The following is a 12266-nucleotide window of genomic DNA, read 5'->3' as shown; positions in this document are numbered from 1 at the left end:
TAATAGGTTCCCTAGCTCCTTGTGGATTCGATCCCTAAGTACTGCAACTGAACCTCTTATTTGAGAGAGTAATTCACTCCTTAGGTAATTTGAGTGGTATCACTTATGGTTTCGGATTACAGAGAATTCAAAAAAGATATCATTCCAAGATTCTCTTGATGTCCCTCCATAGAATCAAGCATATTGTGATAATTCGAAGTTTATGGTTTTGTTAACATATTTTTTTTTTAAAACCAAGAAAGATGATTTTTAGTTTCATTTCTCATGCTTTTAGTAAACAATGCCTTCTGTTTATCCAGGTTTGTTTTGCTGGCAAGTGATGGTCGTATAACATGAGAATAGCTATTTCTGAGTCCAAGAAAAAAGAAGCCAGAAGATAAATAGCGGAGCTACCGAAGCAGCCGCAGAAAGCAACTCAAAGGCTGATGAAAAAAAATTATTCACTGTCACAGTGAAGCAAAATCATTCACTGAAGAGCTACGAAAGTCTCAAGAAGAAGCAGAGCAAGCAAAGGCTGGGGCAAGTACAATGGAGACCATTTTATTTGCAACTTAGGAATAAACTAAGGCTGCTAAGGGTTCAGAGAGGTTGGCATTAGCCGCCGTCTGCTTAGCTAGCGTGCTCATGATTCTGAAGAAGAAGCCAATACAATGGTTGCAACAGTTGTTCTGTGATCGAGGAATCTAGAGAAATAGACAAGGTAAACTTGGAGAGGAAGAAGCAAAAAACACTTGCAGAAGAAATTGAGAAGGCTAAAGAATAAGAGTTAGGCGTAGAACAAGAGTTGAGAAAATGGAAAGAAGAATTTATGGAAGAAGAATATAACGGTCAAAGGCGAAGAAACTGAGTCTAATGGAACTGAACAAACCCAATCTCACAAGTAAATCCTAGAAAAAGGTCACATAAGTGAGTCTGATGTGAAGAATTTGATTATGTAAGATCTGTTTTATAAATGTATATGTCTACGTTATAATAGAAGAACTAGATTTTGACCCGCGCTTTCAAAGCGCGGGTTTATTTTCCTCTTAATATTTTTATAAAATTTGGAAAATTTCGTGACATGTAATGTTTTCATGTATATTTTTATTATATTATTTTTTTTTATAAATGAGTATTTATGTTTCTAAAATTGAACTTGATTTGTAAAAACATTTAAAATTGAACTCAATCAATCTTCATTTTTATGTACTAAATTTTTCAAAGAGTTTTATTTAACTGATTTAACTTGTGAATAAACTTTTTTATTTTATTTTAACAAAGTTTGAAGTCTTTCATTATAAATATTTCAATAGTTTACCAAAGTTTAATTATAGTGAGAAAAAGAAATATTCATAATTATGTGTACATATTATAAGAACTTGGCCCAAATAGTCCAAGTGAAAAAATGTGGATTTAGACCAAATATGAAAACGGGGCCAAGTGAAAATATTTGTACCGACAAAACTCGTGGTCTTTGACCATCCACGTTTAAAAAAAACAGTAAAGGAGAGATAATTGTTTTGTCCAGACGTTTCTTTTTTGGTAAAAAAATCAGATTAGTTCTCCTCTGAAATGACGATTGAGATGGCGATTCAAAGCTCCAAAAAACACAAATCCATGGTGGTAATGATGGAATCAAGGTTGCTTGAAGGGGTGAACACATTCTGTAGCAAATCAAAGATCAACCGATTATTCTGATTTGGATCTAAGTCAAACCGACGATTCAGCAGGCGGAACACCTCTCAAGATTTACCGATCTACATATTTAGGTGATATGCCTCTAACTTCTTCTTTTAGATTCCATAGATTCTTTACACATCTGGAACACGTCTCAAGATCTAAAAAAAATTCTTACCTATTTTGCATTTCAGATCGAAGAAATCTTTGAGAAAGAACCATGATTTTGAGATGATTGTCGATATTTGAAAGACAACAAAACGGTAATATAATATCACTTCATCAAATTATCCATAGTTAACAGTTAATCTGAGATTTTTAAATACGAAAAATCAACATATAATTTTTTCTATTTTTTTTACAAGTGAGATTGGAATGACTTCGAAGCGTCTGAAGAATATCTGAAGCTGTCAAAATGGAACGTTTTAAAATCGATTCGAAAAAAAATTGGAAACAAAGCGTAAGACTTTTCTGAATTTTTTCTTTCATATGTGAAGTTATTATATACAGCTTAAGTAATAAATTTATTTTCTATTCTTTTTATTGCAATAAAACAAATATAATCACCCTATATTATTTTACTTGGATTGAACTGCGATGATTTAACAGTATACTTCCAATTCATGTACAGGTCGTGCGTTGGCATCTTTAGAAACAGAGCTGTATTGGATACTTCTGGATGACATGGGACAGATATAAAACACTCCATCAATACAAGTGCATATTAAAAGCTTAAATTGGTAGTGATTAGGCTTGGAACTGAAACTGGTAGTTAGGAAACAAACCCGTAGATTGTTTGATGAATGTTGATTGAAGTCTGGTCTTTTTTTATGTCAATTTGTTAGAAGTGCTTGATAATAGTGTTCATATTCCAACGAAATCCTTTTGCAATAAAAAAAATGTTCTTGAAACGATTGTTTAGTTTAAAAGTGAATAGGAAGCAATATCCAATAGGAAGTAGTACAACATGATCGAAAAACAACTGCAAAATGATAATCAAAGATTCGAAAATATCTCTTTGAAGACGACATTCATTGTTTGACGTTGAGGCTTGCCTTCATCGTCGACAATCAAAATCTTCAATCCTTTTTTAGAAGTCACTCTAGAAATAGCCACATATAGCTGCCCATGTGAGAATACAGGTCTCGGTAGAAACAAACCAACCTCTGAAAGTGATTGACCTTGACTTTTATTGATAGTTATAGCGAATGCCACATCAATTGGTAGTCGTCTCCTCCTCATTTTGAATGGCGGCTTTTTATCTGAAGGTGTTATAGAGAGTCTAGGAAGAAGCACAATTCGACCAACCTTTTCCCATGTGATGACTTTTGCCTTTATCATGAAGTCGTACATTTCTGTAATCTGGAGTCTAGTTCCGTTCATTAGTCCTCCTATAGGGTCAATGTTCCTAAGCAACATCACAGGACACCCTATCTTCAATCGTAGACTATGATTAGGTAAGCCTGAAGCCTTGATTTTGTGTTGAAAATCTGGAGTAAGAGCCTGGTCTTTCTTAGAAAACCTGTCTGAAGAGTCTATAGAATCAGAGCTCAAATAGAACTTTTCATCACCTGCATTGACAAAGAAAATTTATTCTTATAGCAATCCCAAGCAAAATCCACAGTGAATAATATAAACGAATATGTAGTGTAATGTACGAACCTAGCAGCTTGTCCAACATGTGCTGATTAATCATGTTAACATCCTCATTAGTAGGACAAAGTATTGCTCTTTCTTGAAAAAATTTTGGCTCTCTATTCTGCTGTAAAGAAACAACATCTTCATACACTGCATTGCTTATAGCTTCTATTGGATCATCAGCATCAAGAAATCAAAAACTCATCTGGAATAGTGATTAGAGCTTCGCCATCATTTCCATCACCAATCTTTCCATCTCCAACATCTAAAATCCAGTGTGAAAACTCTCGCAATTCTTTTGCATCTTTAGGTGTGAGATCATTTGACACTAGTCTCATGTTTTTAGTTAGCTGCAGAACTTTAACATGCTTCCAGAGATAAGAAAAATTAAGAGATTCCAAAACTATTTCAGCCCTTCCAGCTCCATGAATAACTGGCAGTACTTGTCTAAAATCCCCACCTAAGACAACTACTTTCCCAGCAAATGGTCTGTTATCTTTATTTCCAACGATGCCTGCCATGCTTCAATCCAAAGATTCAAAACAGTGCTTACTCATCATTGGAGCTTCATCCCAAATGATAAGAGAGGCTGCTTTCACCAAATTCGCCTGATCAGTTCCTGGTATCAGATTGCAAGTAGAAAACTCATATGGGTTTATAGGAATTCCAAATCTAGAATGTGATGTTCTTCCTCCGGGTAGCAATAGAGAAGCTATTCCACTGGATGCCATATTCAAACAGATTTCGCCCCTGTATCTGATAGCAGCAAAAAGCAGCCTCCACAAGAGTTTTCCTGTTCCACCAAACCCGTACACGAAAAACACACCTCTTTTCTTACTGAAAACATCTCATCATAGATTTTCCTTTGCTCATCAGTGAGTTTTGGAAAGTCACGATCATGAGCAGCTTTTAACTCCTGGCGGTCGTAACTGAGCTCATCCATAATCAGCACATTTTCATTTATAATGTCTGGAATTGGCTTGTGGCATAGATGTCCAGTTCGCCAAAGAAGTTCCATTACTTTTTAGAATCTTTTCAATCTCTATAAGGGCTGCTTCTTTTTTTTCCTCATCAGATAAACAAAGATCTGCATATGTTTTAAAAGATTTAATTAGTTAACGCTGGTGACGTTGTAATATAATACACGCTTCTGTTGAAAAATAATTTAGATATATTACCTTGTCGATGCAGTTGCTTTTTTCGTTTATGTTGAATGTCCTCACAAAGGACCTCCCAAGTCTTCTCCCAAACATCTTCAGGCTTAAAAAAAGTACCAGACATCAACATGATCACAAATACATGGCACAAGTATGATGCAGAACCAGTAAAACTTGTCCTCACTATGTCATATATATATTCCTGATCATCTTCGAGAAGTCCCCTTGCAAAACGTGTCTCTTTATATCCAGGATAAAGAACACCGTTAAATGTTTTTATGTCCTCAAAAGTAGGACCTTTGACAATGTTTAGGAAGACACGCAAGTAGAAAGCTTGTTCAATCTTTCGTGGAGCATAATTGATTCTCCCAATATTAAATCCTTTCTTTCTTTCATGAAACTTTTTTTCCAAGTAAACATTGTTGGAATTTCAGCTAAAGTGAGTGTTCGAGCAACTTCACTAACCTTGCAAAATTCAAACCAGCCCATAAACATGGTATTATCGATAAGCTTTCGGCTGGGCACTTCTTCGTATGTGTCATCATCCTTAAAAAAATTATCTGTTTTCCTGGTAGATGAAATTGTATTCTCTCAACTGGTGTTGATCTGTAATGTATTGGGAACTTAAAGATCCTCCAACCACCTTCACTTGCTGAGACATATCTGTAACAAAAATTTGATTCATATATTTGGTTATCAACATATAAAATCGAATTAGAAGCCATAAACTCTTAGGTTATCATTTTTACCTGCAGTTAAAGAAGTCTTTGATCTCATTTTTACTCTCTTCGTTTGGTTCTGCATTTGGGGCAGTCTGCTCTGTGGACGCACCGTTATCTGAAAAAACAAAAAGCAACTTCGTAACTATAGAGCTGTTGAATAAGTACTTTAAAATTCACAACGATAACAATAGTTAAAGAAGTACTTCAAATGCACAATAATACCTGCAGTTACAGAACTTTTTTCTTTAGGCACATTCTTATCTGGAGGTTCAACAGCAACGGTAACACGATCTTGTCCTTTATTAATATACTTGAATAAGTATTTTATAGAACCAGTCTGATTGCACCATTCCACATTAAGATGAGCTCGATACCAAAGAGACAACTCTTTGTTATAGGGTATGACATATGTGTTGTCACACTTGAAGCCTTTTTTCTCTATATAGCCATTCCCTTCTTTTCTTCTCCTATAAACAGGAAAACCTTCCCTGTTAACATATGTTTTTTCAACATGAAACTTAGGATATTGCTTGGAACATTGCCCATTCTCCATGCATGGGGAATTCATGTTAACAGCTCCACAAGGACCATGAATCATCATATCCTTCACTACTTCATAAAGCTCTGGCTCTTTTTCTTTATCTGGAATTTATGCTGAGATGATTTTGTCAATGTCATCGGTTGTAGAAATTTTGGATTTAGAGATGCATGAATAACAGAATGTGTGCATGGGTAGACCACGTTTCTGAAATTCAATTGTATACATTGCTGAAAAAAAAAAAAAAAAACAGTTAGAATAATTTGTTACATCACGAAAACATATAAGACTCAAAACGTCAAGAGTAAACCACCTGAAACAGTCTTGCCCAATAGCTGCTTATCTGTTAAATCTGTCATAAGAGATTTCAATTTGATTTTAAACAGTCTGCAAAGAATTTCAGGCCTATCTTCAGCAGCAAGCTTTCTCGGTTGTAGATAACTGGTGACTTCAAGCCATTTTGGATTGCATGTAAAAGTTATAAAGAGATCAGGAAACCCAATATGTCTACAGATAGCCATTGCATCTAAATACATGTTCTTCATGTATCTTGGTCCTCTTGTGAATGACGCTGGTAGCAAAAGTCGACTTCCTTGCTCATGCATATCAGTTTTGCCAGCATTTTCAGCTTGTTGGATAGAGTCATAGCTGTCCGATCTGAGGCTTTTTTGGTTTATCCTTAGATAAAATAACCGGTCTGACTCTATAGTAGTATAACCATCAACCAAAAATTGTTGAAACAAACTTTTAGAATGCAGTAGAGTATGACACTCATTCTCTCTTTCCTGCAAACGAAAAGCATACCACTGTCTCATGCTGATAGCCTGCCTCTTTAGTTTTGCTGTTGCATCTGTTGCTCTCTTTTTAATCCCTAGTGTGAACCCTTCTTCACCGTATGTAAATATGAGAGGATAGTCAAGAGCCAAATAAGCAGGATGAATTTCACTAATCCTCCTAAGCCATCAAGTTTGTTTCTCTTGCAACACAATATCTCTTTTATCCATCTCCAAATTTAAATCTTAAGGAATTAGTGCAGCTACTTCAGATGCAGTGGGAGTGTCATATGTCCTTCCATCTTTCTCTCGACTACTAATAATACGCATATGAAATGTCTCGTCAGGATTAGTGTCAAAACGATCACGAGCTGATCTAAATTGATGGACATATGGGTTGCACTCGTCTAGCATAGCCATTAACGTCTCTATAACTTTCTTCCTAAGTTCCTCTTTCCTTGTCTTTTCAGCTGATTTCTTTTATTTCCTGCAAAAAATACAAACATAATTCCACAGATTAGTTCTCACCGGTTGATTACTTAACTTCATAACTCAAACTGGCTAGAAAATGGGAAAACAATATACCTAACAGTACCAGCTCGGTTGACTATCTCATTTTCTGTGTCGACAATATAAAGCTGACCAAACTTAGGTTCACCTTCTGGTGGCTTTAGACTACCCATCAAATGGTAGTTCTCTCCTTGAAGCTGAAACATATGAGGACCAATACCTTTTTGAACAGAGCGGTCTACTTTCCCACCAAGAGATGTAAATGAGAAAACTATGTTGATAACTCTGATATTTTCACGAAAATATCTACTCGTTTCATCATCCTCTGTCAGCAATATTTTCAATATATCTGGGGATTCCTTTAAAAGTGGCAGCTGAACCTGACTGTGCCCACAACACATAGAAAATTTAGGTTTACGAGCATATCTTTTCCTGTTTGTATGCTCACCATACGACATGATAGCCCCACAATGATCAGATTTATATGTGGCATCACCTTCGTCAATGTATCCTATATCCCAAAATAAGATCCCAAATCTATTGTTAAATATTGTTGAAAACCACATGATATATGTAGATATAAATATGTATATTATTAACCCTACTGTTTTTCCCCTTCGAAGAAGTAGTACTGTTGGCGGGTGCAACAGTGTCCCGTTCTTTAGACTTATCGTGAAAATTCACTCTTAGTTTTGACTCTATGTCACTTTCTTCACTACTGCAATCATAATGTTGTTCTCCATACTCCTCAGATGTACCTGGGTATTTATAACATTTCATGTTAACATGTGAATTTTTTTTCTGTAGTTCAAACGTTAAATAACCTTAAACTATCTAAGGATAGAGCAGTATAAAATACCCTCGTAATCACGATATATTGACTCATCATTTTCTTCACTCGAGTATCCATCACCATCAACACCAACTAAGGGTTCTTTGATTGCTTTAAAAGATAGATCAGTTACATATGATGTATATTGTCAACAAAAACAGACAGAATTGATAGCTTATACCATCATACACAACATACCATGATTTGTTTTTGCTCTTTTTCCAGATGCAACTACTTTTCCTTTTCCTTTATCTGAAAACAGACAGATTTGATAGCTTATACCATCATAAATTTAAGCACCACGATGACAGCAAAAGAAGTATAAAAAGGTAATTCAAAAACACTATCATAAGAATCACCTTTGGCTGTTAATCTGGACTTAGATGAATCAAAGGTAGGAGCCCGAACAGATTGTTGTGTGTGTGGCCTTATAGAAGGCCAAACATTGGTAGTATCAGATAGAGGTATTGAGCTTGTAGTTAAAAAACTTGGTGGTGTCTGTATGTTCGATCGCGCTTCAAAATGACATAAGGAACCATAGTTTAATTACACCAGAAAAGAAAAAAGCAAGTTATGAAAGAGAGTCCCGTACAAATTTAAAACACGTTGACGACTTACAGGAAAAAAAATCATTTGTTCTAGTTCCATCAGATTGAAATCTTGTATTCTTTGTAGTTGTCTCCAAGGTAGGAGTCAGACAAGATTGATGTGTCTCTGTCCTTACAGAAGGAATTACATTGGTAACATCAGATAGAACACTGTGAATTCCCCTATTCAATGGCGAATAATTCATGTGTTGATTTGAATAAGTTTGGGAATGCAGATGTTGTCCTTCATTGTTTGTCATTGTTCTCTCTCTCATAAAATGAGAACCTTGAGATATTGAGCTTGAAGGAAAAGAACTTGGTGGTGTCTGAATTTTAGGTTGAGCTTTGAAACGACAAAAAGAAACAGAGTCAAAACTACTTCATAGATAAAACTGTAAGTTATGAAAGTAACTCCTATTAAAATTGAAGATCACATTGACGACTTACACTCAACAGATTCATTCCTTCTTAACCTCTTAGCAGGGGGAATAGGGTTTCCTTGAGTTACATTAGGCTTAGTTGTTGAATGAACCAATATATTCTCCTTATCAATTGCACTTCTCGCTTTACTTGTTAAAATTGGAGTTGACGCCATGTTTGCTTGTGCTTAGTCAAGCATATCATAAAAAGGAACGAACGATTATTTATGAACTGAGTCATATATTAAATCTATGCATTTTGGAAAGTCTGACTTACACAAGATTGCTGGAAAGTCTGACTTACACAAGATTGCTGAATTCTCATTGTTAACATTCGTTTCATTGTCCTTTGTAGTTCGTTTTTCTCTTAGTGGTAGATCCAGTAGGTACTGTTTTTTTGGTTGTATCTTTCATGTTTTCTTGCTTAAACCTTTCAGTCTGCGTTATTTTCTTATTGGTAGGATTTGATAGATTTAGTTATTGAAATATAGGATCATATCTTGCGAAGGATTTTGTGCACAATCTTATTGATTGTATATCTTATATAAGTATAGATATTATATAAATTTCGCCATGCTGGATATGAAAACATTTATTGAATGTATATCGTATATGCTAACCTTCATCAATTAATTTGGCAGGTAACTTATCCAGGAGACTCTTACTTGAATGGCAAGATATATGCCGATGAAAAGGATATGGAAACATGGCTTCTCGATCATTCATATTCCGCAAATATCAAAATTAACTAAAATTCGTAAAGTAAGCGTATTATCATTATACTCAATTTAATATAGGTTTACAATGTCAAAAACAATGGTAGTTAGGGAACTAATCGGAATTTGATAGCAGTTTAGATGTTTGGTTGATTTATTAGTACACATAAGTAACCTGAAGCATAATAAATTATAAAGAGTTTTTTGTAATGATATTAATAAAATGTAATAAAACCAAAACAATAATTAAAATAACCTAAACACGAGTTGGTCAGAAAATAATAAAACCATAAACCAAACAATTTATATAGAAATTTCTGAATCATTCATCTTCTCCACCTTGTACGACCTTGAGCCCAGTTTCATGGAAATCACAATATCACCTAAACTGCTATCCACCACACATCAACATGATCACTCGTACATGGCGCAAGTATGAGGATAAATTCCTCTTGCAAAACATGTCTCTCAATATCCACGATAAATAACACCTTTAAATATTTTTAGGTCCTCAAAAGATGTAGGACCTCTGACAATGTTTAGCAAGGAACGCAAGTAGAAAGCTTCTTCAACATTTTGTGGAGCATAATTGAGTTTCTGAACGATTGTCATTTTGTAGGAATGGTCGGTTGATTGATAGGATCCAGTTGCAGGACTGAGGCCGATATTCTGAAAGTGCTTCCGGACTTCAACAGGAAGAAGGCATCCCTTAATCTCCATGTAAGTCTTCTTGCAAGAGGCAAAGATTTTATTTCCCTTGTACATGCATTAAAAATTGAATAATTCACAGTTAGAGAACATGCTCAAAAACTATAGAATTAAAACTACTAACAAAACACGTATAAGCACAAAACTCACATATTCATCGGTAATCACGATCTCAAGGGTGTCTCCGTGCACTGCGATGTAATGCTTCATGTGTACTTTCCAACCATTCTCAAAGGGTTTTGCATCATTCAAAGAAGTTAAAATCGTTAAGATTACTAACCGAAGTGTTTCCTAATAATTATCATATATTATTTTATAGATTAATTAATTGCAGAGACAATGGTAATTGGGAATCAAAAGCAAGATAACTATAATCAAGAAAAAGAAAACAAAGGAGTTTAACGTAAAACAATGACATGAAATTTTAAAAATGTCTAACAATAAGTAAAAAAATCCAAAAACCAAATTGCTTGAGAAAATTATTAAAACATAAAACCAAACAATAAATATAGAAACTTCAGAATCCATGATTTAGGTATTCTTGTTTGCTTCAGCCTCCAAATCATTCATCTTCTCCACCTTGATAGCTTTTGAGCACAATTTCTTGGTGTGCGAAGTTAGATCTGCTGGTGGGTCATTCCATGCTTCCTTTCTCTTTGTGGATGGTGTGGAAATTCCGTCAGTGTGTTCCTGACTCTCAGTGAGGGGAATTGAAGGATTAATCAAGAGCTGTGATGCCTCAAATGCATTGGTGATTTGGAGTTCACCTGACACGAATATATAGCAATGTATATTATGAAACGGTTAACAATCCAATTGAATATAATAATTTACAATTTTCTTTAATTTCATAGACTTGAAAAGAGTATACCTCTGTATCTCCGGATCTTTGCAAACCTGATTAGACATATGGGTTTACCCTCTTCTTCTTTTCTGCAACCCTCACAGAGGACCTCAGAAAATTTGCCCCAGAGACAACAGGGAACACGGGAGTCACTATAATTTAAAGTAGAATATGTATTGAATTAATATGAATTAGATATGAAATAAAATTTATATAAACCCTGAAAAATTACTTACTTGATGTCGCGAAGTGTAAACTCCACTTTCCTTTTTGGTTTCCCTACGACTTGGATAGTTTCAAGGTCTCCCAATTCCATAACCTGACCAATCACATCTGCAAAATAGTTTTAAGAATCAGCGATTTTGCAATGTATTCAAAACGTAACAAAAAAAATTGATTTATAAGTTACCAATGAGGAAATTTGGGTTGAGTGATCCACTCAAAACTGACTGAAAGTCCACCAAACTTAAGAACATGTCTTCATTCACAAGAGGAGATCTCGTGATTGTTCTATTCTGAACGAAACTCATTTTGTAGGAATGATCGGTTGATCGATAGCATCCATTTGCAGGACTGAGGCTGAAATTCTGAATCCACCTCCATGCTCCAACTGGAAGAAGGCGTCCTTTACTCTCCATGTAAGTCTTCTTGCAAGAGGCATGGATTTTTTTTCCCTTGTACATGCATTAAACATTGATTAGTTATTTGGCACGGGATTAAAACTATAGATCGATACATGCATTTTTCCCTTGGAAACTTAAAACTATAAAATGAAGAAAACACTATTAAAAACTCACGCATAACACAAGACTCACATTATCATCGGATAGCACAATCTCAAGGGTGTCACCATGCACTGCGTTGTATTGCTTCCAAGTGTGCAACACTTTCACATGCACTTTCCAACCACTCTTGAAGGGTTTCACATCTTTCAAAGAAGTGACTTGCATGATTGAAGACATTTTAGGTTTTTCGAGGGATGTAGGTATGATTAGATGTGAGAAACAGTAGAGGATGTTGGGGTGTATATATAGTGCTCGCTAACTTGATGTTCAATGTAGGTCACCGAGAATAATATATTGGATATTCTAAGTGATCAGTTAAGGAAATCACAAGAGTAGTAATCAAGCAAAAAAAGATTTTAGGTGATATATATCCTTGATGGC

At 35.0% G+C, this 12266-nt stretch overlaps 2 long non-coding RNA genes and 1 pseudogene across 4 annotated transcripts; 2 read left to right on the top strand and 1 right to left on the bottom strand.

Moving 5' to 3' along the window:
- Positions 1–1481: 1481 nt before the first annotated feature.
- On the top strand, positions 1482–2555 carry LOC106319919. Its single transcript, XR_001265605.1, has 4 exons — positions 1482–1748; positions 1851–1919; positions 2022–2116; positions 2288–2555. It is a non-coding gene; the product is annotated as an uncharacterized LOC106319919 (long non-coding RNA).
- Positions 2556–2652: 97 nt separating this feature from the next.
- Positions 2653–7774, bottom strand: LOC106319913 (annotated as a pseudogene).
- Positions 7775–8760: 986 nt separating this feature from the next.
- LOC106319920 lies at positions 8761–11781 on the top strand. 3 transcript variants are annotated; one of them, XR_001265606.1, is made up of 5 exons: positions 8761–8807; positions 9474–9594; positions 10056–10103; positions 10168–10268; positions 11638–11781. It is a non-coding gene; the product is annotated as an uncharacterized LOC106319920 (long non-coding RNA). The 3 variants fall into 3 exon arrangements; XR_001265608.1 differs by lacking the exon at positions 10056–10103 and having other exon boundaries at positions 8762–8807; positions 9474–9589; positions 11638–11780; XR_001265607.1 differs by lacking the exon at positions 10056–10103 and having other exon boundaries at positions 8762–8807; positions 11638–11780.
- The last annotated feature ends 485 nt before the right edge of the window (positions 11782–12266 follow it).

This window comes from Brassica oleracea, unplaced genomic scaffold (genome assembly GCF_000695525.1).
Source record: "Brassica oleracea var. oleracea cultivar TO1000 unplaced genomic scaffold, BOL UnpScaffold00689, whole genome shotgun sequence".
NCBI lineage: Eukaryota > Viridiplantae > Streptophyta > Magnoliopsida > Brassicales > Brassicaceae > Brassica > Brassica oleracea.
The sequence above is the reverse complement of the archived record's forward strand: the minus strand, read 5'-3'. Positions and strand labels throughout refer to the sequence as shown.